This window comes from Choloepus didactylus, chromosome 7, assembly GCF_015220235.1.
Source record: "Choloepus didactylus isolate mChoDid1 chromosome 7, mChoDid1.pri, whole genome shotgun sequence".
Taxonomy (NCBI): Eukaryota; Metazoa; Chordata; class Mammalia; order Pilosa; family Megalonychidae; genus Choloepus; species Choloepus didactylus.
Genome location: NC_051313.1, coordinates 86,360,378 through 86,386,656, shown reverse-complemented (window position 1 = coordinate 86,386,656; position 26,279 = coordinate 86,360,378). Strand labels below are relative to the sequence as shown.

Sequence of the window (26,279 nt, the reverse complement as noted above, 5' to 3'; positions counted from 1 at the left end):
TAGCACAGGGATTGATATCTGACATCTTCAATGAAAAATCTAAAGATGAGAGGATGGGTGCATCTAGTTCTGATGTTAGAACTATGACCAGCTTGCAATTCTAGATTTTGGCTGCTTTATATGTCAACATGAGGGGGAACTGGGTTTGAGAATCATCTTAAAAAGACTCTGCCCTAGAGCTCTGCAAACCTGGGTCAAGTGACTCAAACCTTTGAAGGATGTTCCACTGAAGGATGTTCTACTGGATACCAGATGTGAAGAGGGGGTTCTACGCCATATGCCAAAGGGCTCATGGCCCATTCAGGAAAAAGTGCAGTTAAAAGTAGCCGGTCTGTAAGTACTAACAAAAGTACTCTGTGTATTTCAAGAAAGTATAAGAAACTCTGCCAGATAGAACTTCTAGAAGCTAGAGTTTATATCACCAGATATATTCAACTTTGCTATTTTACTTTAATCCTCATCCATCCCATCCTACCACACTTGCTATTTGACAAGGGTGTCAGGCCTGGTTAGGGTGGGGAGGAAAAAATAATTAAACTGAATGGGAGGTATAATTTTTAAACTATGTAAAAAATTTGATTCTATCTTAATACCTAAATGTGAACAATGGAAAAAAGCTCTGAGATATGTATGAAATCGTGCCAAGTGTAGGGCAGGGAGATCCGACAGAGTACCTTCGAAAGCCATTGGGGAAAAGAACCAAAACCATTTCCTGTCTTATGGCCTGGTGAGTCTAATCCATTAAAATAATTTGATTGTAAATACAATAAACTAATAGAAAAATTATGATAGAGCCTATTTAAATAATAAGCAAACCATCCTCAACGGCACCTCACCCAATATAAACCATGTTATAATTCAAATTTCTCAAGCTATATGGCTTAGAGAAAAATTTTAAACAAAGTAGGTTAAAAGTATACCCATCTAGATATAAGGGAAAGCATACACTTTATGGTTGATTGGAGTCATGGAGGGAAGTTAAAAGAACACAAAATGTTAATATTGTGGAGTCAACTTTGAAAATGTTTGGGCAGGTTTCTGAAGTAGGAGTAGGAACATTAGCTCAGCTTCACTGCTGTTCACTCTTCCATCTGTGTAGGCAAGGATCTGAACAGGGCAATTTTAAGAGGCATTCACATTCCTTTTAAGGGCGAGACTTGAAAGTAACATGAAATAGAATAGACAGTCCCATCAGTTCATAGCCACAAAGGGTTTATGCTAATCTTAGCTCTAAAAAAGTGAAGCCAATAAAATTGGACCAAGATTACTGTAGTTGGTAGTTGTACAGTTGGTTTTTGAATATCTGATTCTAAATCTGATTTATAAGACTTCATTTAGATTTAGAATTAGCTTTCACTGTACTTTTAGGAATTTCCACTAAAGTACTTTGCGATTTTTTTACATTTTTCATGTATTGCCTTTCTCCATATGTTCTTGTATTGAAAAGTAAAAAAGTTTCACAACGTACCCTCTTTCAGGTCATCCACCATTCCCTCTTATCATATCGTAGGTGCTATTTTGTAACTGCCAGGCTCCATTTCCTTAGTAGTGAGTTGCTCTTGGCTTTTTAGCATTATTAGATGTCTTAGAATTGTTGCTCAGACTTTTGAGGAGTTACTGATGGCTTCTATATCTTGCTTTCAAATTCCATGTATCATTGTCAACCAAGGTGTATATGTCATTTTTTGACATAACTGTCAGACTTTTTAAGTGTATGTAATCTCTTGTCAAAGTTCCTCCTCTGGCTCCTTTTAAGTCACAAGTTAGCACATCATATAATTTCTCTAACAGCTTTCATATGAGTCATTTATTCATTATCTTGTCCAGAGAGATTAAAAGGAAAAAAGAATCCACAATAATATGTTCATTAAGCATATATAAAAAGGCATGTACACACACACACACAGAGGAATAACATGTACATTTAAACTCCTAAATATATTAATATAGATGACTTTTCTGAACATACTAATACATTACTGCTATTTTTCAAAGTTGTTTTAATTTTCTTTTGATTTATTAAATGTATTCTTGGGGTGGTGTAAAAAAGGAAGATGATAATCAGGTGAGAATATGTAAATTGTGAGTTTACCTCTCCTCTTCACTGCTCTAATACATTTTCCCACTTTTGTCTCATTGGTCACTCCTTTTCTATTTCCTTTCCAAGATCATGCTGTTCTAAATGGTTATAAAAATGTGGAATTCTCGCAGCTCACTCCTAGGCCCCGTCTTTTCATTTTATATTCTCTCCATATATAATCTCATTTACAATCAAGGCTTCTGTAACCAACCATGTTCATATAATTAGCATTTGTATCTTTAGCTCAGATGTCTCCTCTGAACTCTAGACCCATGTCTAACCACTCGTCTCAAAGGAATTTCAAACTAGATTTCATGTATTCCACTACAACATGTGGTTCTTTAATGAAAATTAATGCATGCAAAATTGTCATATCGGGTGATATAAGTTTAACACAAAAGTCACATTGATTCACATGTGATTTTTCCTAGTATGATACATACTGAAGTATTCAGTAATAAGCAACTTCACAATTAAAAAGAAAGCTTTAGTAATACACGGAGATCTTAAGGAAGAGCTGAAAAGTCTGCAAAAATGCAAGTAATGGCTGGCTGAGTGGTTTTAAGAATCACTAAACTTTCCACACTATTAAGCAGTCGGTAAAGCTGTGAGTGCACATTAGGAAGATTCAAGGGCATTTCCCTCTGTGTTAAAATAAAATATGTGTGTGTGTGTGTGTGTGTGTAAGACTACACCCTCGATCAGATTTTTTATTTTGAAAAATCACTATAAACACTATTATTTTCAAAGCATTATTTTGTACAATGCAAGATATTTCAGGAATGCAATTGTGGCATTATAATAGAAATAGCTCTAGGTTAAAACCAAAATTATTATCAAGCCATCCTTCCCAAATCTGGTTCTCTTCCAGAGTACTCTAATTTAGTGAATAGCACCTAAATAACACCTGCCCAGCCTTTAAAAAATGAGCACCAGCATCTATTCAAGAAGTAATGATTATCTACCATCCTCACTGTGTCAACTCCTAGATAAGATATAGTTATAGTCACTGTGTACATGTTCCTCTAAACATTTGACCTAGCTAGATATTGTCTCTCTCTCTCTGGATGTGCTTGTGTATGTGTTAGTGTTTATGTGTGTTTATTTGAACAGTATGTGTCTATTCGAAAGATTGCAGATTCCATTAGGGCAAGATGAATATTTTTCCCACCATTTTTTCTCTATAGCCTATCATGTTGCTTCATTGATTGTAGGTGTTCAATCAGTATATTTGAAATTATCTTCAATCAATAGATACCATAGGGAAGAGGCAATGGGAAGCATGGGAGGGGGAGACATTGAATGCTTTAATGACTACCTGAATTCTGTATCAGAAATAATAAGTCCATATAGATGATATTAAAACTTTAACAAGCAAAACATTTCCAGGTAAATCAATCAATCTGAACACACTAAGTTTCTGAATAGTATTTGCTCTGCATTATTCTATCACTGGAAAGGAGATCAGAAATAAAACAATGATGAAACAGTCAGATGTAAGACAACATTAAAAACACAAAATAAGAAATGATTGCATTTTAGAGATAGAATTGTCAAAAAATATCTGGATGGTGATGTAAGGGGGGAAATTTATCAGAGTTAAAAGTTCCAGATTTTAGAAACATTTTTACCCTGGCAGAGCAGTCACTAATCACTCTAAAGTTTAGTTTCATTGGTTGTAAAATGAGCAGCTCCTGGGGAAGTCACAGACAGCTCAGTGACTGTCACTCAGCCCTTGCCTACCCTCCTCCTTTTCTTTGTAGGCAGATACTTCAATATGTTTCTGTTCTGCAGTCCCTGGGAGATGTTATGTCTAATGGAATGGCCAGATTGTACCTTGAACCCAAAACCAGGAACAAGCTGCCCCAGATGCTTATCAGAGCAGAAACTCTGTGCAAACATTGCTTGATACATGCTCTTTGCTCAGGATCAGGGGCTCCTCCCCCTGGGTTGTATAAATACCCCACAGTTGGGCAGCACAGGTGTCCCTCTTCCCTGATGTGAAGCAGGGCATGCAGAGCTGCTATCCACCATCCATGACGGGAGCACTGGGCCACCCCAGGGGACTAGGAATGATGGGAACATTTCCCTCGCTCTTTTGGAAACTTTGTGCTATGTAAGTAATAAAGTGGTCATTTGTTGAGAATTTTTATTGTACCTGAGCCTGTGTTCCCATGATATATCATACAGCAATTCAGTCCACAACAGCCTAGGTATATGATTGTTAAGTCTTTAAAATTTTAAAATTCATCTAAGATTAAATTGCTTGTAAGAAATGGCAAAGAAAGTAGAACAGATTTTTGCCAGACTTCTTTCCTAAGTATTTTCAAACAAATCAGGAAACAATATTGGACAAAACAAGACAGTAAATAATTCTATTAAATCAAGGAGTACAAAATTAATTGCTGAAATACCTCAAAACAGAATGACATCAAAAGGTCTTAGGCAGTAGGTGAGAGGTGAGATGGAATATTAAAGATATACCGAAAAGGAACAAAAGAAAAAGAGCAAAAGTAAGAAACTATGGAAAAGACCATGTGGATATTTACTAGAAAGTAAATTTGTGCAGGTAAAAATATGACCGGATTTTGAAGGTTTCTAGAGATAATCATAGACATTTGTACTTAATATTAGAGGAAATGTAAAGAAATTTCAATACTGAAAATTGAGATGTGAAATTTATCTCACAATGCCCTTATACCATAGACTTACTTTAGGTCTTGGACAACCCAAAGCTTATTTTGTTTTGCCCAATTTTACATGGGCTTCAGAGAATCAGCTTCATTATTGAATTAACAATAACAGTTAAAATTATGTACATTACAACTTGGTCCTTAATATTGTACTAGGTGCTTTGTCAAAGAAATTCTTGCATCTTTCTTCTCTGGTGTCCTTCTTTCTGCATGATACAAGTAAACTCATTGCTGTGATTGGCATTTGGGAGGCAAGCAAAAAATGTTGATAAATTAATGAAGGAATGTTTTGGAAGACCACAGAAATGTGGTTTCTAATGTGGTCAACAAATTACTGGTTTCTAATGTGGTCAACAAATTATGATTAACCCCAAAGCATCTCTTTGTTGCTTTCTTCCCAGTAAAATGCAGTAAAAAGCGAATATGCTTTTTTGGGTATGGATGTTTCACAATCTTGGTACTTGACCACAGGAACCATCATGCCAGCAAGACCTCTTGGTTTTCCTACATATATTTTAGAAAAATATTTTAGAGAATTTCTAAAATATTTAGAAAAATAAAATATTTAAAAAATTATTACCACAGGTGGTGCAATTCATGAAAGAAAAACAGGGAATGTAGTTCTGCATTGGCTCTTAAATATATTTGTTTCCGTCATGCTGGCATATTTGTTATTTCCTTTCCTCTGTATCTCCCTACACAGCAATCAGGACCTGCTAGAGATATCTAATCCCTTGCCACAGAAAACTGTTGTATTCTTTAGGTCATTAGACTACAATGTTCCTCACTATAACGTCAAGGTATGATAACGTCACTGTTAGGGAGACATTTCTGTGTTGGAGTACTAAAGTATTCAGGCTCCTCCCTGAATTTTAGAGCCAGTGGATTAAAGACAGTCTGTTCTGGCCCTAAAGATACCACAAGCAGTCATATCTGTGAGAGAGTAAAAGCTTTAGAGGAAACGATTATATGGCAGCATTGGGCAATACAATAAGCTTGTTTCTTCTTATTTTAATAATCTCATTTTCTTAAAATATTCATGAAGCTTGCTCATTTTCACCACTCTAAAACATACAAGAAAGATAACTGTTTTTATCTGAAGCAGAAAAAGGAATAAATGTAAAGTAACACATTACACATATAATTCTACATCTAAAATCACATTACATTTTTATTCTCATAGTTACAACAAAAATCACCTAAGAATAAATTGGCAGAGATATGTGAATAGACTTTATTTAGAAAACTACAAAACATCACTGAGATCTAAAAGGAAAAGAAAAAAAAAGGTACAAATATATCACCTAGTAAATGAATACTGAATCTTTTCTTAACATTATAGAAATTAACACTCCACTAATTCTTTATGGGCATGTAAAATGACACTGAAATTAATCAGAAGTATAAAAGGGCAGGAATCAAATAAACAGATTTTTTTAAAAAATAATGAGAGGAATGTGTACAAATTGAAAATCTGCATAAATAAAACATAAGACCAAAATTAGATAAATAAATAAATCCTTTCACTGTAGAATGCTTTTCTGGAAGCATGGGTTTCTTATAATCTGCATGAGGATCACCTAAGGTGCTTGCTAATATTATAGAAACCTGGGTCCCACTTTAGAATAACTGAACAAAAGCCCTGGAAAAGCAAATGGAGAATCTGGACAGGTCATTCTAAAGGACAGGTGGTGACAGAGGATTTCAAGTCCCTGAATTTATGGCATAGGCTTATTTGTTACTACCCTCTCAGTGGCCATGGTTGTTACCAAGCAGTAAAATAGAAATCAAATTATGAAATAACATGTAAAAGTAAGATAAAATAATGAAATAATAATAATAAATAAAATTAATAAATGATATAATTCCTGAAAATACAGAAAAATTAAAAATTTAAGGAAATACAAGAGGATTCCAAGATAAGAAAATAAAACAAAGGACAATAAAATAATAGTATAGGAACTGATATGAAAAAAAATTTTAAACATAAAAGCAAAAAGTCTAAGGAATAAACTCATACTGGGCATATCTTAGGTGCCTTCTTGGATCCTCTCAGCATCAACAATGTTTCTGACGTCTGTCTCTCGTAGCTGCCACTCTAGTTCACGAACACCCTACAGGTGGACATGGTCTGACATCAGCTGCCCAACAACTGCACTCCTGGAATCTGTGGTTCCTCACCTTGTTTCAGAGAGAGATACATGCAGGAAGTGTAGATCTTTAACAAAATCTGAAGAGAGCTGGAGATTTGGAGTTCCTAAAATTGGGGTCCCCAACTTTTGAGATGGGGAATGTGGAAGCATAATATAAAAATAACAATGATAATGAAGATAATAATTATGATGAAAATAATAGTCAATGTTTACAATACTTACCACATCAGTGTTCTAAGCACTTCATTGGTTTTAACTCATTTAACGCTTACAACAACCTTATAAAGTAGCTATTTTTCTTATTCCCATTTTAGAGATGAGGATAATGAGGCCCAGAGAGGTCAAGTTACTTGTCTTAATTTGATTATGATCAGATAAGAAAACAAAAGTAGTAACCTGGCCATAGATATTTTGTTTCAATTGCTGGTGTTGCTTAAATGTGCCTAGGAAGATGTAGTGATTGAGCCAATAATTATCTGGACTCCAATTGCATAAGCAAATTTTATGAATAAGTGATGCAATATAACAACCTTACAACCCTGGGGGGATGGATCAGGTTGGATGAGCAGGGCCCTCCTTTTGATGAGAAGATGGGATTTGGGGGAGCAGGTAAACCATGAGACTAGCCATGGGAGAAAGGCATGATACCTTTCATTTACCTCCCCTTATGGATGAATGATTGAAGATGGAGACATAATAAATTATGCCGTGTTCCAAGAAGAGTTGCTAACAGCAATCATTGACAACCTGCCCCAGACCAAGGGATATAATTTGTTCCCTGAGAAAGACCCAGCTAGAAATAAGTGTTGGAGAGTGGTTAATAGCACAGGGTTGGTACTACTTCATGCTCTATCCATTATAACCAAATAAATGGAACTTTCCTCTCTGTCTCTGTATCTCTCTATCTATCTCTGTTTCTGTCTCTCTCCCTGCCTTTCTCACTCTCTTGTCCTGGTGCTAAATGTATTTAGATAGACCAACATACATGGTTGGCTTACTGCAGATGGGCATAAATTATTTAGCTAACTCATGAACAATAGGCCACATTTATCTAGAAATATGAAATGAACACATTTAATACACCATTAAATTAACAAATATAATTTTATTTTTTAATTTAAGGCCTCATATTGGGGTCAAAAGCATATTTGTCAGTCACTTATGCGAGACTTGAAAACGGGGAATACTAATATAGTCTCCTCTAAGTATCTTTTAGCTGCATTCCTTCCTCTATTACTTGGCACATACTCCTTCCATGGGGAAAATGTTAGTATTTCTGCAGTCCTTATAGAGAAAATTGTCACTTAGAAATCTTTCTTACTAAACACTCCAGCATTTCCGTTGATTTCTCTCAGAAAGCCCCAGGCATGAGCATCTTTCTATACACTTTTGTAAGCTTGATATTAAGTCTTACAAGCTATTTGCCATGCTGCATCACTTACAAAGTGCCTGCATGCCACCCAGGTAGCTGTATGAATTTAAAAATTCCAATTATCTCTTGTACCCTCACTTTGCCTATCTAATGTTCAAATATATTCCTAATATAGCTTTATTCCTTTTGTATTTACCAGACATTTTTCTAAACTATCAAATACACTTCTAACAACAGTCTTTTATTCCATATTACTTTCAACTTTATGTTTATTTCCCTGAAACCCTTGAATAAAATATCAAATAGCTCTTTGACATTTTTTGGTGCTTAGCTAATAAAATGGTGGTGGAGAATGATAAGTAAGTGAGCAACACATAACATGTAGCCTTACAATCCCAGGTTTACAACTTTGACTATATTTTGAATTTCTCATGGATAGGAACTTGGACTTTTTAGTTATCACTTTAGTGGACAGTGTATGTCTTGACAGGGTAGGAGCTCATGAAATCAGTCTGGTTGGTATAACTGTTTCCTTCTTTGATTTCCATGTGATTATTTTATGGTTATCTAATGGGCTTATCAAGTTGTTTTAAAAATTGGCAGAAGAACAAAACAGTATGTTGAAGGGCCAAGAGGAGGGAATTGTAAAAGAATAAAAAAGCACAAAATAGGAAAAAGAAAGTGTTTAGTTTACCAAGATCATTTAGAACAGTACAGATGGCAAATCCGCCCATTGACCTAGTTTTCCTGCTTCTATTTTTTTTCTTAACTTAATTTATCATTGTCCTACTTCTCAAAGAACAACTTTAGTGTCTTAATTAGTTTATTCTTAGTTATCATCTTCAAAATCTCAAGAGCTTTTCCTATCCCTTCTTTAACCCACATTCTGATTCTACAGTGCTATTTAATTAGGGAAAATTTGTTCCATATATTGGATTGACAAAGATGGTGGCCGACATTTAATTGCAACTCTTGAATGATATTTAAGTGTCTCATAAACAAACTGCTAAGTAGTTGCTTAACAAACCTAATTCAGATTCTTGCCCTCCAGGGATGTGTATTATTATGGCTCAAACAAACAAACCCTGTCACATTCTATATTGTTATATTTTTCCTAACCCTTCATGCCAAAGTACTGGAAGAGGTCCAACTCCTGTTAATAATTTATTCACAGGAACCCATGGGAATGGTGTGTGTACATTCTTAATATTTTTCATAACAGCAAGTCATTTTAACTTGATAATTGCTTACAGCAACACATTTTAAATATATTCTAGAGTTTGCAAGCCTATAATATGGAAAATTTATATTTTTAAAATATTGTTTATGAATGTTAAAATTCCTAATTATACATACACACACTCTCACATTTCATATTTTGATTACCCATACTTTGGCTTACTCTGTTAATTAAGATCTTTCAAAATGACTTTTATATAATGGTAAGTAAAATGAAACAAAAATAAAATCTAATGAGAAAGAACTGCTAAGGGGATAGTTATGTGGAAATATGATGATCTGGAAATCTTATAGCATCAACTGCTCAATATATACTATGCAGTATTACTGATTATTAAATCAAGAAAATGAAGCATTGCATATTAAAATACTAAAAATACTGTTGTGCCTATAACACAAGCAGTTTGATTCCTTTTGCTAGTTTAGTAACTAACCTATTCAAATTATTGTTTGTATCAGTTTCCAGTGTTGTGTAGTATACCACCTCAAAATTTAAAACAATAATTTAATTTATTTAGCCCATCATTCTGAGGGATGGCAATTCGGCCACGGCTTTGCTGGGCAGGGCTTCTAGTCTCAGCTGGGCTCGATCATGGATTGGCAGTCAGTTGACAGGTTGGCTAATGGTCAATTCTTTCTCAACTAACATTTCTCCTCTGGACCACAGAACACAGAAAATAATTCAAGAAACTACTTTTACTTTCTCCCAATGATGGTAAACAACTAAAACCATTATAGATACTATAAAAAGAGGTAACTCATTATGTATACAGATGCCTCATAGTATTTGTATTTAATTCTTTCCAGAAGACATTTAAAAGGCTATAGGGAATTGTTAGTTGGGACAGGTCATCTCTGCTCTAGCAGTCTACTTGTTCTTATTAAGGAAGGAATCCCAACTGCAGAAGGAGTCTGCAAGCCCCAGTGAACACACAATTTTCAAGTCTCTGCTTTGTGTTACATTGGCTACTGTGCCATTTGCCAAAGGAAGTCACATAGCCAAGTCCTTAGTAGTATGGGAAAGCACAATTTAAAGGGCACAAACACAGGATGGGACATTATTTTAGACATTAAAGAAACTCTATGACATTGTACATGTAAATACCTACTATGAAAATAATCAAGTAAAATTACACTGTTGCTTGATTGTTTTTTCCAGTGACTTTCTCCAGTTCTCCATTTAACTGCAAAACAAGTTTTCCAGGGAACAGCAACTACTTAAAAATCCACTAACTTTCCCATGAAATGAGGAGATGATGGTGGTAAAAAGCAGAGGAACTCCTACCTAGTTGAAAAAAAGACCTTTCAATCTTCATTGATACTTACATGCTTATATGCATTATGTGTAATAGATATGAGAAATTTACTTTGTACTACATGTAATTAAAATTCTAAGCACTGACAGATAGAATGGGTGAAGGAAGTTTATCTCATGGAGATCCAGCCAAGAAGGCCAGTTCCTGTGTCCTCATGGAAGAGCCCCCAGAGATGAATGGGGGCATAAATTGAAGTTATTGATACTTCTGTGTATAAGTTATATTTATCTCTGGGACACATTGGAGATATAATAATGGAAGAAATGGATTTGCAGTCAGTTGCCAGGTTGACTAAGGGCCAATTCTCTCTCAAGTTAGGGCTTCCATAAAATGAGATATATGCCACAAAAGGCCCAAACTTTATTGTAGCATTGGGTAAATACCCCAAAGTAGTGTTTCAAGGATTTTATACAGCTCTATAGTGTTGGAATACTCTTTCTGTGCATGGTTTTGAACAACAATGTACAACACATAATAATATGGAAAGAAGGAGAAAAGAAGGAAAGAGGGAGGGACAAAAGTAGGACAAAAGGAAGATGGATAAATGAAAAAAGAGCAAAAGGAGCAAGGGGAAGAAGAGAGAAAAGAAGAAAAGGAAGAGAATAAGAGTGAAAAAGAAATTCTTTATATAATTTTTTTTTAGTGCTTGTAAGGACTTAGTCCACAGCATAATTCATCTGAGACCTTATCCCACCTTAAACCATAAAAATCTATTTTATTTTCGACACTTAGTGGACACTTACAGTAAACTCTGAGTAAGAGGACACATAGAAATTTCAGCTGAAATATTTAATAATTCAAAGTGAGCTGACATAAGGCTCACTGGAAGAAATGCTTTTCACTGAGAGTTCCCCCACAATTTTTACCTCTGCTTTCCTAGGTATAAGAAATGCCTGCACTTTCTCCAAGGTATTTATCAGCTTCTCTTCTCTGATTCCTTGGACACGTATGGTGTTCCGGTTTGCTAATGCTGCCAGAATGCAAAACACCAGAAATGGATTGGCTTTTATAAAAGCGGGTTTATTTGGTTACACAGTTACAGTCTTAAGGCCGTAAAGTGTCCAAGGTAACACATCAACAATCAGGTACTTTCACTGGAGGATGGCCAATGGTGTCTGGAAAATCTCTGTTAGCTGGGAAGGCACGTGGCTGGCATCTGCTCCAAGTTCTGGTTTCAAAATGGCTTTCTCCCAGGACATTCCTCTCTAGTCTTCAGCTTTTTTTTTTTCAAAATGCCACTCTGAGTTTCTTTTGGGGTGTTTTATCCTCTCTTAGCTGCAGCTCCTCTTCAAAATGTCACTCAGCTCCTGTGCATTCTTAAAAATGTCCCTTTTGGCTGTAGCAAGCTCACTCCTTCTGTCTGAGATAATATAGTGCTCCAGTAAACTAATCAAGGCCCGTGCTGAATAGGCAGGGCCACACCTCCATGGAAATTATCCAATGAAAGATCTCGCCCACAGTTGAGTGATCACATCTCCATGGAAACATCCAATCAATAGTCTCCAACCCGATCAACACCTACAGTTTCCTGCCCACACAAGACTGCATCAAAGATAATGGCGTTTTGGGGGACATAATACATTGAAACTGGCACACATGGTAATGCATATTTTTTCTTTACTCTTTTCCATGTAGCAAGCTAATTTTTAACTTTCAGCTTAGGAAATTTGGCCAATTAGATCCTAATAGATGTGAAAGCTTCAAAATATAAAAAATTAACATTCCATGTTTTCTATTTCCAGTACTTATAATAACGCATTATAAATTGAATGTTGTTTTGCTTTCCTTCCCACTCTTTTTCAAAGATGATATTACAAAAGAAAACTCACAGTTGCGTTTATTTAGACTCTCAGCAGTGAACGCTTTCAATCTCAATTTCTTTCTAACTCCTTGACATATTCAGCCTCAAAAAGCAGCATTTACATTCAGTTAAAATGCCTGAGGTTATTTCCAAATTGTTTTTTAACACATAAAGCATTTTAAAAGCACCTGCCTGATTCTCAAGTAACTTGAAGGGCTGATATGACACACATTGTCCAAAGTCTTAAAACTTTTATTCCTTGTCTGTTTATGCCAACATCTAAAGTTCCTTCCAAGTATAATGCAGAAGGCAATAACAAAATGTTAAACCTAGAATGAAATCGACTTCAAAATTCATATTCAGTTGTCAATAGCATCATTTTTTACTTATCAAAATTAAGAAAATATTCTGTTACAAAATTATTAGCATAATTCAGACTATATAATCATTTATCCTCTGTAATCCCATTTCTGTTACTTCCTGTCATTTATTCCTAGACTTTCAAATTAAAATTTAGCTATATACCACATATTGTGGCTTCTAAACCATTTCTTCTTATATTTCTGTTTTTCTTTATGGCCAAGATACTAATGGAGTAGATCCAATATTGCTACTTAACTAACAAACTCCTCCGATTGTGTGTCTTCAGGTATACTTTTCTCCTTTGGGCTTAATTAATTCTTAGATAAGGGGATATGTAGTTTCCAGTATTGCAGAGATGGGTCCTAGTTAACAGTGGCTGATGGCTAATGGGTCTGGAAGGTAACCCCTAGAGTGCAACCAAAAAAGAAAACTGAGAAATTTTCCGGCAATAGAAATCCAAAGATTTCTCTGGTAGATCATATCCAATGTTTGTGTTGTTGTTGTTGTTTGTTTTCATTTACTCTAGGTAAGTTTCAAAGTAAAAATCCATAAAACCAAAGAACAGAAGGTGTTTTAAGAGGACAATACATTCTCTGTTCTTTACTGTTTGTCATGATGTTTCTTCAAAAGGATTTTAGACTGAGGTCTAGGGACATTGGCTAATAACAAAGACTCAGGGCATGCCAGCCTGGGCAAAATGGTGCTCAGTTCTGGTATACATGTTTGTGCTAAGCACTGAAACAAAACTATTGTGCTACTATAATTTTGCTGCCTTTACTTGTTCCTTTCCCTGTATTTACTGTTCTATGTGCCTGAGATTCTCTTCCTGCTGAGAACAGAAACCTTCTGTATCCAAAAACATTTATCCGTTATGACTGAAAACTTAAACTGCTGGATGTCATTGTGTCTTAACTCTTTCTTTTAGAAATTTTTTTTTCCTTAGGAAGATAATACTACAAACTCTTCATAGTTTGATTTAGGACATTCATGAGGCCCAATTTTTTTTATACACTATATTAATTATCTGGGCAAACAGGCCACTTTTTAAGATAATAGGTTGCCCACTGGAAAAATCTCACTCATAAAACAACTATTTACTTATCATCTTGCTTCAAGACTATTACCTTGCTGTGTCCACCAATCTTAAACTACTAAGTTTCTAACTTTACTCAAACACAATTAGATCCTTGAATTGTAAAATCTATCTTAAACAACATGATATACCCCAAAGCATCATAAAGATCCACCTCTGCCTTACCCATTCTGATTCTCTCCCTAACTGCAGTAGGTTAATAAATCTGGCTTTGCTTAACTAACAAGCTATTTTAGTGATCTTTTTGATGATTCAGCATTGAAAAAGTCTCATATGCCTGTAGGTTGTTTGGATTTTTTTCCTCATTTCTGTTAGGTCTCTGCTAAATGACAGTTCCTCTATCTAAAATTCCTGTCCACTTCCTCTACTATTGCAATGGTCCACTTTTTTCTATAAAGTATATATCACCATTCATATACTATCAATATATTTATTGTTGATTGTTTTGATTGTTTAACTTCTGTGCTCCCCAAGAGCATGGATTTTTTACCTCTGTTGCTCTAAGCCTGGCACCTAAAACAGCAGCTGGCATATAATAGATACTCAATATATATTATTGAATAATTTTGAATTAATTAATACTTTTTCAGGTATGCCTTTTTTATTCATAAGATTCAATTACCTTTTTTACTTATGATATTTTTGTTTCATTTGGTAATATATGTAATACCTGATAAACTTTGTTTCAAAAAGTTCAGATTCATAAAATCTTTCTGTGATTCAAATTATCTTGTGAATCATATTTCCAAAAAAATACCAAACTGACCATATACTATAATTTATTTTGACTCAGTTGAACTCTATGGTAAAATATTTATTCCTTCATTTTTCAATTTATTTATTTAGCAACTAGAATGTTACTGGAGGAAAAATGTTACCTTAACTTTAGAATCTACCATAAAATTTCCAGAGGACAGTTACGCAACCAATTTTTTATTCAGACCAACAGAGATAGGAATTTTGGAAAATTAAATCAATAAAAATGTATTTTTTCACAATAACAAAATATTTGACCTAAATTATCATCAATTATATTGACTTTCTTCAGAACGAACTTTTCCTCTAGAGATAATCTAAGCTAGTTATTGACTATAACAATGCAAGTTATTGACCTTATTTCTGATAAGATTTTATATAGAATCTGTTTATTGACAACATCAATAAGCACTGTTATGCAATCTACACTCACATAAAATATTTTCTATGCCATGTATATTGTTCCAGCTTCAACTGTCAGTATATAAACATTTTGCTGAATAAATGAGCTAAATTAAACATATATTTTCTAAAGTTTTTCAAATAATATAAGACAAATTTCTAGAAGAAACTCCATGGTTTTAGTGTTAGTTTTCTTATATGAATTTCCTATCTGTGCTTATAAATGTTACCAAATAATCTTGCTCTGTATCAGTTTTCTAAAGCTGTATCTACTGATACAATGTGCTTATCTATTTTTTTTATATGAAGAAACTAAGCTTAGGTGTGGGTATATACACATTAAAAAGACATGCATTTATAGATGTAATTCAATGCACCCTTTCTTTCCTTTCCACGTCCCTTTAATTGCATCTGAAGTTTTAAAGAAGGTTTAACAAAATAAGATATACATTAAATCAGATAAAGAATGTAGGTTTAGTTTTTTTGTTTGTTTATTTGTTTTTTTTGTTTTTTTTTTTTTTTTTTTTTTGAAACCTTAAAGTAATGGGTTGGGTGCAATATTCAAATGACCTAACAGCAGAGCCACAAAGTACATTGAAGTCAGGATGATACACCATATGAACTATCCTTACCTGTCCTTAGGCCTTTTGAAAGCTCTTGTCTCTGGCTGTAGTGCTTGTAAGGAATAGTCCTCGAGTACCTAAAGGTACTTTTACTTTAAGGGTAAAAAAGTAAACACATTCAGTTTTTAAATGTTTAATAAATATATATGGAGAATCTGGGGTTTTGATGACATAAAGCTGAACAGAAAACCAAGCATAGTGTTATGACCATGCAGAAACTGTGAATAATCAGTAGAGTGAAGTCTTGAGAGAGAAAATGAAACATGGGTAAGAAAATACTTGTCTTCAAAGACAGGAGGGAAAGAGAAAGGAAGAAAATATTCCCTGACATCTTCTCACATCCAATCTTGATATTCCCATGAGACTCCAATGATCTTGGTATCTGTATGTTGGCTGCATTCCTAACGATATTCAGTCCACTGAAGTGGCTTAATGGTTCTTGATTTCTTTGAAGTTGGAAGGGCTATAAAAAGAAGGTGCTTGCAAAAAGTCTCCTTTGTACTGCTCTCCTCATATTCCCTGGAATGCTAGAAATTACTTTGTAGCAAAATCAGTGAAACAATTGTATGTACATAGAGGGCAAATCAGTTCATATGTGGATAAAGATTTTAGGGAAACAGTTTAGGAAAGCTGAAGTAAGCAGTTGTGTCACTGCTTTCACAGCTCTATTTTATCTTCATTCCACTCTTCAGTTTATGCCGTGCAAATTCAATCTTAGGTATTAACTGAAACAAAGCACCATCAGTTTAATGTTTCTAGTAGTTTTTCCCTTGCAACAGAGCAAATTGTTCTCTAGCATCCATTGTCTCCTCTTTCCTTGCAGCAGGGCATATAAATTCTAGCAAGAAAACAGATTTTTCACTGCAGCCAGGTATGGACTTAAGTCAAAGTTCCAACCAGTGGATGTATCTTGAAGGGACTTGTGTAAATTCTGGGTCATAAACTTTGACAAGGAAGTTGTTTGTGCTTATGTTAGAATGGGAATGTGGTACCAGAAAGCCAGCCTCAAGCACATAGATGAGGACAACACCCTAAAGAACTGTGCAGTGATGAGATGAAGGAACCAGTCCTGGAATGAACTTGTGGTTGACCAACACTGGACTTCTCACCTCTGGACCAATAGACGAAAGAGAAATAAATTTCATATTAAATAAATTGTAGCCCTGTCTTCTGGGCTCTCACTGTTAAAAATCAGGCAAGTTGGTACTTTGCTCCTTTGTTTCAATTATTTTCTTCCTAAGTATATTTTTATATTTGCCAAATTTAAACAAAATGAATTTTAACTGAAATAACATACCACCAAGTATGGTATTTTCAGATTTAGAACAGATATAATCTCCTATCTAGAAATATGTTATGAAAGTCACATGTCACCTAGAGTTTGAGGATACATTTAAATTCATAATTATTTCATAAAGATAAGTGTACAGGGTGGAAATAAGAGTTCACAGCAGTGATGATAAAATAAAACATGAGTAAGCAATAGCCTAATCATTTAGCCATACTTTATATCATGGCAATAATAGAAATAAGATTTGAATACATTGACATAGCGCTTATATAATCCTTACAACAAACTGTGGCTATTTCTTACTGCTATTCACATTTTACAGATGAAGGGACTAAAACAAAGACATAAATGGTAAGGTCAGAATTCAAATCAGGCTGCCTGGTTCCAGACACCATCATCTTCCTTATCAGTATCTTCTGCTCCCTCTCACTTTGCTAGGCTGTCTTTCTCACTATGCTGGATTGCTCTATCCCTACAAATACCCTGTGAACTGGGCTCAGAAAGTCTAGTAACATGTCCAATGTCACACTTGTAAGCCATACGATCAAATTTCCAAGTTGTTGCTGCTTTTCCTATACTACAGCCTTTCAGGAGATCAGAATTGACAAATGTACAATATTCTCTGAATCTCATTACAATAAGTGTAATGAGATTCCTAGAAATAGAAGAACACGTCAAATAAGAGGCCATACAAGGTTTGTGGCCAAACAAAAATGTTATATAAATGCCTGGAGCAACCAGCTAAGACTTTTACTATTTTTATTCTTTTTCAAACAGTAAATCCCCCTGTATGATTAATTTTAGTGCTCAAATATGTAGCGATTCACTAGGTGGTTGATGAGTTATGGACAGATTAAGTCAGTCTTTGCTCCTGAACTCCTGAATTGCCCCATTGTCTGATTTGTTCTGCTTCATGCATTCATGTTTTCATCTGTAAAGTGGGGATATAATATTACCTTGACATTGATGGTCAATGTGAATAATAAAGAATCTCAGATTATGAGATATTCCAAATGTAAAATATAGTATAAATTTAAACACTTGCAAAAATAAAGGATCTCCTCTCCCTCTCATATGTATATGTATGTATATGAGTATATATATAAAACCATTTTCTGTATTTAATATAAGAATATAATATTTAATAATAAGGGACCCTCCTCCTTCCTCTTGAAGAGGATGTGTTTTCAAAAAAGCTAGGGAAAAATTATATAAGCATATAAGTACAAATATAATTTGGCTCTACCTGCATGAGTTCAGAGAATGAATATTATTGTGGAGGTCCTGGGTAAATATATTATTGTGGAGGTTCAAGGTTTTCATGGAATTAAAATTACAAAATCCAAACTGAATGAGGATGGCCCTTAATCCAAAGTAGCTGAAGTACTTTTCATTTATGAAAAGTACAGTTTCATTTATGAAACTGAAACTAATAGGAACTTATCTTAATCTGTATATAATAGTATTCCATGGATATCCTGTGAGGGAAAACAAGTATAACAGGCCTTGTTTTCATTTTATTATTATCATTTTACAATCTCAGATTAATTATAAACACAGGAACTTAAATCAGGGAAAACATTTTTTTATTATTCCTTAAATAAAATGTCAATGTATTTTACCCCATGCATGCATTACATCGTAATTTGAATTCCCCACTTTTTAATTTGATGTGTTAATAGGTTTAATATATAATATAATTAGAAAGTTATATGACAATGCAATATTGTATAAAAGAGGAAGAGTACTAATAATCTTACTTGGAAGGTGTATTAGTTTCCTAGCTGCTGAAACAAATACCATATACTTGATTGGCTTAAGAACAGGTTTTATTGGCTCACAGTTTCAGAGGTTAGAAAGCTTGCTTCCTGCCGGTGTCAGTATCTTCTGGCTGGCCAGCATTCTTTGAGATGCTCCTTTGCGTGGCAATACACATGGTGGCATCTTCTTTTTCTCTTCTGGGTCCCATTAACTTCCAGATTCTTGTTTCTCCTGGGGATTGTCTCTCTGTGTCCAATTCCCTTTGCTTATAAGTACTTCAGCTACTTTGGATTAAGGGCCATCCTCATTCAGTTTGGACATACCTTAACTAATAACATCTTCAAAGGTCATATTGACAAATGGGTTCATACCCACAGGAGCAGAGACTGGACCTACACATGCCTTTTCTGGGGATATGATTCAATCCCCAACAGAAGTACATGTACATGTTTTTGTGTATATAACTTACTTATGTAAATATTGTTTTCCAAAGAAACAAAATATTAAGAGTGGGTTAATGAATAAACTTTAAATTAGTAGTATCCAAATACTTTATCTTAACCTTAATTAAAAATTTATTAATGGATGCAATAAATGATGACATAGCAAAGGAAAAAATCCCATCATTAAGATATGATCCTATGAGTTATGTCTGCTGAAACTTATCTTTCAGGGGAGGCAATGTAGCCAGTATAGCTAATTGTCATGCAATTGAATTACCAAGTCTACATTTGACTTACCTGCATTCTGAAGGATTGATTTAAATGATATAATTTCAATCCATATAATGTTATGGTGATTTTTTATATTAAAGTTATGCCTTACAATAGAATGCATCTAAACTTTAAAAATTAAATTGCAAATTACCCTGAGTTTACTAATAATCAAACATTTCCTGAAACAGGAAAATAGTATGGATCAAAAAGCTAGTATAATTGTACATAAATCACAAGAGCAGAACAGTTCAAAACTTCACATTTGCATCTGACCATTCTTGCAATACATTTATTTTATCCATGAAATAAGGATACATATTATAATATTTGAATAAATCTAGGCATTCAAGTCTCTAATTAAAATTTTAAGATACTTACAATACTATATGGGAAAATCCAAGGTATGAATAAATATTTGTTTACTCAAGGGTTTACTTTGTATTATATTCAGAATTCAAAATAAGAAATTCTTTTATATTATTCATATATGTTATTTAAAATTCAGATGAGAGAAACATTAGAAAAACATACATTTATATGAGGAAAACAGAAAATCATATGCCATAAGTGGAAGAAAAAAATTTTCAAGTAATGATTAAGGTTTTCCTAAGGACTTAGAAAGCATAATCATTTAATAAAACATAATCAAACTGCAATAATGGACTATAGTCATTACCACAGCTAAAAGAAAGAATTTAACTCTACTAAACCCATTGCAACATCACTGTTGTCCAATATTGGGTCCTAATTTAAAATAAATTTTTTAAAAACTTCTTTATGAGATGAATGTGTCTGTAGTTCACTTTTTGAAGTCTTTTGAATGGGCAACTAAAATGTTTAGAAGGCACCCTCCAACTTAGAGATATTAAAAAAGCAGAATATACGGAAATATAAAAATATTTTCTGAACAAATTTTATTTGAAATCTCAACTTATTCTGCATATTAATAATGCCCAGAATATTATTAAATGGAACACTCATAAATTCCTATTTAATTCAACCTAAGAAAAAGCCTCTGTGTGATATACATAGATATACATCTGTGTATATGTATGGATGTGTGTGCATGTATGTATGTATATATGTAGAGGGAGATGTCTGTGTGTGTGTATCTCCTCTCTTTCCATATATATGTATATTCCCTAATATACATTCCCTAGATGTCATATATAATCTCATTTAATCTTTAAAAAACATTTAATCTAAATAAAAGTATTAATAATCTTCTTATACGATGAAAAAATGTGAACCTCCAGGAAGATTTATAACTTGCCTAAATTACACAGCTTTTAACCCCCATGTTCAAATATATACTTATTGTTAACCAAGTCTCTGTTAAAAAGCATTTCACAATAAAAGCAAAATATTGGAAAATGAATGGTTGTGGAAGAGTAGCCCTAGTTTGGGTTTCTGACTACAGTAGTTCACACCCATGTCCTTTGGGGCTAGTGAGTTAACATCTTTGAACTATAATTTTCTGAACTGCAAAACAGAAGTAAAAACACCTAACCTGCATGATTATTATGAAGATTAGAATCTATGCATACCAGTTGCTTGCCAAGTGGTATTGTCTCAATCAACAGTTATTATCACTTATATTCTATAATTATTATCCATAACCAGTAAGTGTATACTCTCTACTAACTTCCTTATATGAATTAACACACAAGCACACATACATTCACACACACATATACATCTCTTTTTCTTTAGATAACGAATTCGGTCATTTTACATTATGTACCTAGTTGATCTACCTACTTGAATAGTGACTTGTATACAAAGTCTCATAAATTAATTTCAAATTAATAATTTGGGCACATCTATTTCTAAAGGGTTGTATCTTTAACGGGAAGTTGTGTAATTTATTTAACCTTGAGCTTCATAATATAATTATGACAAATCAATGACTTGAAAAAACAATTAAAAGTAAATTTATATCAAAAGGTCCCCCCGTTTTGCAAAATTGAACGCATTCTCCACTCCATAAGGGATAGCATTGTGTGGAGTTAAAGGAGATATGTATAAGGTTAGGTGGCTCACTTAATATTGATGGGCAATGCTAAGGTTTCCACAAATATAAGTCTAAATCGAATCTAATAAAATAAATATGACCAGAACATTCATTGCAGATGCTTGCATAAATAAATACTCTTCATAGCTCAACATTCATTTGCATGTGAATATGTGATATTTCTTAAAGTGTTCATCTCAAATGTGAAACAGGCACAGAATTTCTGATCAAAGGATTTAAAGTATTTCTACTGTGCCATCTGATACAGTTTTAAATAGCTAGATGGCAAAGCTTAATTCAGAAAATTCGTTATTTTAAGAAGAGTTACAACTGTGCTACATCCAGGTGTCACTGCAGAGTGTGGTCAGAAATAGAATTATGTAAATTGAATGCAAACGAAAAGATTCAAGACTGAGTCTCCATGCAGTACAAGGACACAGGGGCTAAAATTCAGTTGCCAATCTTGATGTTTTTATGAACCTTCAGAATATCTAAGTGGTTTCATTTTTGACATAAATAAAAATATAACCACTATTCATGCAGCGACTTTTTGTGCACTTTTTAAAATCAGGCACAATATTCCTAATTTTTTTCATAAAAGATAATAATATCATTGAAAAGAGTAGTGTATGAATGATTCAGGCATAGTGTATGAATGATGGTCATTTTCACACATGTTTTAGAGTGATGGTACACCAAAAGATAAGTGTTTGTGGCTTTACTCTATTTGGAATTTGTTTTCATAGTCTGTGACTGCACTTCAAATAGTATGTCAGTTTTGCATTTAAATAGGATATGCCATATAATAACTAGATACGAATATTTATCCTAAACACAAAAGGTTTAAAAATTTTCAAATATCTAACTTTTTATTCTTTGACAGAAGAGTAGAAGAAAAAAATGACTCTCCTGTGGATACTTTCTAGTTTTATGAGAGATAGAATCTGATTATGCTATAGTTCGCCTACTGACAGATCTGGACTGTGTGTCATCGTTATGACTACTGCTGTCTGTAAACCACCAGTTCAGTAACATGATTTGCCTCACTAACGTTTGTCTATTTCTGTTAATATGTGATAAACGCGAGGGTGATGGTGTGTTTCAGGTTGAATTCATTATGACAATGTCTGATAGATGAATACTCATTTAATGAATTCACTGTTTTTTGAACATCAGTTACAGCTACTCTATTTCGCGCACACATCTATACACACCAATCCGTTAGAGCTATTTTTTTATTTCAATTTTCTCATTAGTATTAACTCTTTTATTTTTCCTAAAACTTGCTTATTGTTCCCTAAGTCTGAATTTACAAGCAGGAAGTCAAATGGAAAAGAAAGGAAGCAGAAATGTAATTATTTCAACTTTCTATTTACCAACAACACCTATTTAAACTATCTGTAGAAGAAGATGTAAAAAAAAAAAAAAACTGAGGGAGAAAAATAGATTTACTTTTTCAAAAATTATCTACATTTTTAATAATCATGTCATTGTCATACATATTTTAAGATAATAATTTTAGAGATGAATTATTTCTGAAAGAGAAATAGACAGAATTTTTTATGAATTTTAACAGAAGCAATTTGCAAAACAAAAAAATTTGGTAGCAGTCCATGTATAAAAGGACTAAATGAGAACTTACACTAAAATTTAAGGCTTATGAGGGCAAGGATTTTGTCTGCTCTCCTCTTATCACTGCTGAATCCTCAGTGCCATTAGAACTGTGCCTGGCATATACTATGGTAGATGATCAACCTAATATATTGGTAGCAAATTACTTGTGAAGTGGATTCTTAAAGAGGCTATGTTAATAGCAGTTTGTGCTTAGATTCTACGATGTGGCATTTCTACTATACTCTTCACTAGTGAGAATATAGATCCACACTGGAGAGTTTTTTAAAAGGTATTCTCAAAACTTATGTCATCTAGAGAAGAGTGGTAATGAGAGGGATTCAGACTATTAAAATGAAAAATCTATAACCTCAAGAATACTTTGTGGAAGCAGATAATTTAAATTCAAAATGTAAAAAAAAGTAGTTACTCTTGAAGTTGTATTGCTAGAGTTGCACAAATACACTAAAGATACAGAAAAACAGATCACATGCCATGAAAAAATGTTCTAGCCCCTAGAGCTATAAGAAAATCTCCAGTATTTTACCAGCTCATCTTAGGACAGTAGTGTGTCTTATCATGCAGGTACTCTACTGGTTTTTTAAATGAGCCAGCTTAATGGCACAAGCCTCATAATATGTTGAGTTTTGGACTTTTTTAATTGGAACATGTAATATTCATTATAGATTTTCATTCTTATTAGAGAAAGCTGAAATTATAATATAGAATTTAAGGGGGCACAAATAGCCCCCTTAAAAAACAATACAAATATTTTAATCAATTCTAATCATTACTAGAGGGTTAATTCTTTAATCTCAGAATGCCCTTAAGATTCTCATCACTGGGTGGTGCTATGAAAGATCAGTCCTGAAGTTTTTAAAGATGAACAGTGAAATAAAAATTCTATTGCTTTTTTAAAAATGGTTCTAAGATCTATTTAAAATGAGATGGATTATTCTTGGAAGATTTTATTTTTCATGTTAAAGATTGAAATCTCAATTGACTGTAAAAGGAGAGCAATGTTCTAGTTGCAAGAGTATTGAAATAGATATGATACCTTGCATTTTATTTTCAATTTTACCAATAAATTATTAGTATCCCTCAGAAAGTCTTTTAAAAATCTGTATTATTCAATACTCATTTAAAAAAAAATTGAATGATGTATTTTCCCATGAAATTAAAATTTCTCTTCTATGTAAAAATATTTAATAGATTTAAAATAATTTTAGATTATCATTCCAGTTTCTTTCATTTCCCCATTTGAATATATTAGAATATTTTCATTTAAAATGTTCTTAAAATATTTCATGTATATATTAAAACGAATACAGATTCTTTTCTTCAAAATTATCTTTTATACTATTAGAACAGAAAGGATTTACATTGTTATTTGGAAACAACTGAAAGGCAAGAAAACATTACATTTTAGAATGTAAAAATAAACTGATATTTGAATCTACACTTGTTAATTTTGTGAAAAGAAAATCAATGTATCCTTGAAGATATAGATAAAAACAGATGTAGAGACAGAAAGAAAGAGACAAAAAGATGGAGGTAGAGATTGAAATATCCTTTGATAACAGATTTTAAAGAAAATGTCTTATGTATTATTATTATTATTACTATTATTTAGTAATCTATTTAGTATATGGGTTCTGAATGGAATCTTACCAATACCCTCCTTCTCATTGGGATACTGGGCCAAGGAATCTGTGTGCTTCAGAGATAATAGCTGAAAGGTAAAGTTGCCCTGTATAAGTACTGAGCAAACATGTTGTTGCCTCCAATCCCCAACAAAGCCAAGAATGCTGGGCAACTCTAATTCAGAGTACTGCATGTAGACATAAGGCTCAAGACCTCCTATTTCTCCCACATAAATCTGTAATGGCCAAATTCTCCTCCACACTTGCCTATCACCTGGGTAAGTAAGGTTAACGTTGCTTCTAAGACAATGCCAGAAGCAAAAATGCAAAAGGTAGGTGCCTGCTGTATAACTCTTAACCTTTCCACAGTGATCTTGCTCATGAAAGGTAAGATTGGCTTATCAGGTAAGTGTGTTTTCCTGCCTTCAAGAGGTGGAGTGACTGAAAGCACTCTGGATTCCTGTCCTTGTGGACCATGGTTTTATTTTTTACTATCAGTCAACCTTTCAAAGTCTCTATGATGCAATAGATTTTGGAGGGTCTTCCAAATTTGACTTACAAAGCTTCACTCCCACAAAATCTAGACATATTACTCAGGAAATAATTTTTTCACTTTATTTTTTGTCTGTTCTGGGCCCAAGGAAAGAACAACATTTTGACAAATGTAGGCATCAGAGAAAACAGAACGTCTTTTTTTGTTTCGGCATCACAAAACAAGGAGTTGGACTGTGCCAGAGGTCCAGATACCATGAGTGAGACAGTAATGTCTTCCATTGCTTTGCAGATGTCAGGGTTTTGTTTCTTAGGTTTCTTTTTTTTTTTTTTTTTTTTTTTTTGCCTTCTGTGGAGTGGTTGATCTTCTCAAGCCTGTGCCTCAGACAACTGGTAAGAAGTAATGATTTATGCTACATGCTCCTTCCTTAAACCTTGATTTCCTCACTTCTTTACTCTCCCATGGCTTAACTTTCTTTCGTTATTATTACTGCAGTAAAATAATCCCTTTCCTCAACCTACTTTCCTCTTGTTTCCACCCCATATGTTGATGCCCAGGATCCTAACAACTTGAGCCACTAAACATCAGGTAGAATTTAGGCTAGTCCTTGTCAACTAGAGACAGTTTGGAGATAAGTCAGCCGACTCTGCTCCAGCATTAGCCGGTCTCTCCCTACCTGAAATTCTGCCATAGAGCATAGGAGCAGCTTTGGTAGTCAGATTGCAAATAAAGTCTCTTTTCACCCTAGACAAGAAACTTCTATTGCTATTCAGTTTTAAATTCTTGTTTGCCTAGTTTGCAATCATGCACAAACTGTTTTTGAACTCCATGCCAACCTAGAGGCTCAGCTGCAATTTAA

At 33.7% G+C, this 26,279-nt stretch overlaps 1 long non-coding RNA gene across 3 annotated transcripts in view; it reads left to right on the top strand.

Annotated features, from left to right (window-relative positions):
* Window positions 1-4,087: 4,087 nt before the first annotated feature.
* Window positions 4,088-26,279, top strand: part of LOC119539289 — a 134,026-nt gene continuing 111,834 nt past the window's right edge. For all 3 annotated transcript variants that reach the window (XR_005217829.1, XR_005217827.1, XR_005217828.1), the window contains exon 1: window positions 4,088-4,196. This is a non-coding gene — a long non-coding RNA (uncharacterized LOC119539289). The remainder of the gene's footprint in view (window positions 4,197-26,279) is intronic.